General features: G+C 35.2%; 1 long non-coding RNA gene across 2 annotated transcripts; it reads left to right on the top strand.

The window, feature by feature from the left end:
• The first annotated feature begins 210 nt into the window (after positions 1-210).
• LOC149615238 (uncharacterized) lies at positions 211-1,342 on the top strand. Of its 2 annotated transcripts, none has more exons than XR_016376172.1 (3): positions 211-543; positions 604-761; positions 851-1,342. It is a non-coding gene; the product is annotated as an uncharacterized LOC149615238 (long non-coding RNA). The 2 variants fall into 2 exon arrangements; XR_016376171.1 differs by having other exon boundaries at positions 211-761; positions 851-956; positions 1,232-1,316.
• The last annotated feature ends 1,863 nt before the right edge of the window (positions 1,343-3,205 follow it).

The following is a 3,205-nucleotide window of genomic DNA, read 5'->3' as shown; positions in this document are numbered from 1 at the left end:
CTTATCAATAATGTGTACCCGACCCAATCCGATACCACTTACAAAAATTGATTTTTAAACTATTTAATAGTTAGGCTTAAAGAAAGCCATAAAACTTATTAATTTGTCCTATAACTTATATCATACTATTGTTGTATAATATGTTTTTATAAAGTGTGAAAATTATTTCCAAAATTGTGGTTACCAATATATATATATACAGGGTGTTTCTGAAAAGTCCATCACAAATTAAGGGGCGTGTTTATGGGACCAAACTGAGCGGAAAGTACCAAAGAACATGGGGTGTACAACATTTTGTTACGGAGATATGGCCTTCCAAACATTCGCCCCTAAAACAAGGAAATATCCAAAAATGAGGAGTAACACTTAAGACCGACTAACCAGCTTGTTTAAAATTACTAGACAATTTCAATAGCCTTTAATCGAACAATTGATTTCTACCTTTACTAATCAGAAGCGTATAAATGAGTAGAAGTATGCCTACGGTGGTAATGTAAAATTAATCCCAAGTGACATGATGTTTCAAGATCTTCCCAGCACCAAGTAAAATGGTTCTGATTGAAGGGACTTTTATTAGCACAGCGTAAACAACGTTATTTTCAGGAATTAGTCCAAATGTCCACGGGCGGCATTACAAAAACGAGGCAGTCTTTCGAATGATACTTGGACATGTTGGAAGATCCCTGGCTTGTTCCTGTTATCTCAAACCGTAAAAAGCTACGCAAATCTTCATCATCACGGACAACACTCTTGTACGTTAGGTATGACCTTGAGAAAACCTAAAAGGACATCTCGAATGTATTTGAAAAACCCATCTCCAATTAAGGGGCGTGTTGTTTGTTTCCAACAGAGTAAACTCGCCCAGAGAACAATTACAATGCAGAGCCACGTTTCGGCGTTAATGGCCCACAAAGGTGGTCCCAAAAACAAGAACAAACTTTAATTTGTTTCGTTCAGTAAGTGTTTCATGTGTCATAGATAAAACGCCATGATTAATGCACGAAGAAAATGAATTTATTGACAAGTTTTAACATTTAATTGCAACTAGTTACAAAAATTGTTCAAAGTGTTCACCACCCGCGTTAAGGCACACATTAGCACGTCTTACAAATGATTCCCTTACACGTTGAAAAATGCCTGGAGTTTCGCGAATTGTTTGACAGCCGTGAATTATTCGTCGACGTAGCTCTTCAACATCGGGCACTTCAGTCTGATAAACTAAGTCTTTCAGGTGGCCCCAAAGAAAGAAATCACAAGGGTTCAGATCGGGTGATCGAGCAGGCCACTCCACAGGTCCACCTCGACCTAACCACCGCAAAGGGAAGGTCGCGTTAAGATAATTTCGGACCGCGATGTTGAAATGTGGTGGTGCACCATCGTGCATGAACCACATTCTGTTTACCAAACCTAAGGGTATGTCTTCGAGTAGTTGCGGTAAATCGTCCCGTAAGAACTGCAAGTAAGCCACACCGTTTAACCTGGGCTCTAGGAAATTTGGCCCAATTAAATTGTCACCCACAATACCACACCACACGTTTAAACTGAATTGTACTTGGTGACTTCTAACGCAAGTTGCGTGGGGGTTTAGCTGCGTTTGCATTACTATACTTATGAGGACCGCGACGAGAAAACACACCAATCCTGTGGGGACCGTAGTCACTTATGGGGACGCACACCCCGGTCCCCATTAAACCCAAAAATAACATATGCTCAAATTAATTATTTTTTGATTTTAATTGCTTAAAATTAGTTTTTAAGGTGGTCCCCACAAAGGCGGTAAATTACAAATTGCCGATTTTGTTTAACACACGGACTGATAATAGCGCCCCCTTATCGGTCCTCGCAAGAACTAGAAAGCACACACTACTACTTCCGGTATGAGTGAAGTTCCCATAAGAGCGGTATTTCAACAATGATCATGAAAATGAAACACAAACGCACCGTTTTCTTTATTTTGAGAAGATTAGCACATGAATACTTGCTTTCTTAACTAGCTCTTATATAAAATGACTAGGAAAAGGCACATGTGTTGCCAGTATTACTGTATTAATAAAAATCTAAGAACTTTTAATTTCAAATAATAATAATAGTATGAAAGAAATAATCAATATCTGAACACTTAATGGGTAACTTGAAGTGTACTATACAATGCCTTATTTTTAATATATTTAAACGTTTAGTTAATAAAAAAAACGTTGGGAATAGGGTCCCCATAGTGAATGAAGTAATTCAAATTTAAACACAAATGTGATTTATTACAAATTTCAATTTAACAGAAAGACATCAAAAACACGAAGCTATTTCTACTTCGTTATACGATATCTAGTTAAATCGCATTATTTTCACCAAAAGCAAAAAACATGAAAAACCGTTGGCTCAAAGGTCCCCGTAAAGGCTTTGAAAATCCAAGATTAGACACAAAATGGTGTAAATTATAAATTTCAAGAAAAAGGTTTTTTTAAATAATTTTATACACGCCAACCCTCGAAGTTAACTTTTATTCATCCATGTGAAAGATATTAAAAAAAAACGTTGGAAATGGGGTCCCCATAGCGGATGTAGTAATTCAAATTTAAACACAAAATGTGATTTATTACAAATTTCAATTTAACAGAAAGTCATCAAAAACACGAAGATATTTCTTCTTCGTTATACGATATCAAGAATTCTAGATACATCGCATTATTTTCACCAAAAGCAAAAAACATGAAAAACCGTTATCTCAAATGTTCCCATAAAGGATTTAAAGACACAAAATGGTGTAAATTATAAATTTCAAGTAAAAGGCGGTGTAAATTATAAATTTCAAGTAAAAGGTTTTTTTTAAATAATTTTATACACGACAACCTTCGAAGTTAACTTTTATTCATCCATATGAAAGATAATAAAATAAACATTGGGAATGGGGTCCCCATAGCGGATGTTGCAATTCAAATTTAAACACAAATGTGATTTATTACAAATTTCAATTTAACAGAAAGACATCAAAAACACGGAGATATTTCTACTTCGTTATACGATATCTAGTTAAATCGCATTATTTTCACCAAAAGCAAAAAACATGAAAAACCGTTGGCTCAAAGGTCCCCGTAAAGGCTTTGAAAATCCAAGATTAGACACAAAATGGTGTAAATTATAAATTTCAAGAAAAAGGTTTTTTTAATAATTTTAGATACGACAACTTACGAAGTTTACTATTATTCAT

This window comes from Phalangium opilio, unplaced genomic scaffold (assembly GCF_054372755.1).
Source record: "Phalangium opilio isolate 3A_F unplaced genomic scaffold, DU_Popi_V2 ptg000225l_1, whole genome shotgun sequence".
Lineage (NCBI taxonomy): Eukaryota > Metazoa > Arthropoda > Arachnida > Opiliones > Phalangiidae > Phalangium > Phalangium opilio.
Note: the sequence above shows the minus strand (reverse complement) of the source record. Positions and strands in the feature narration are given on the sequence as shown.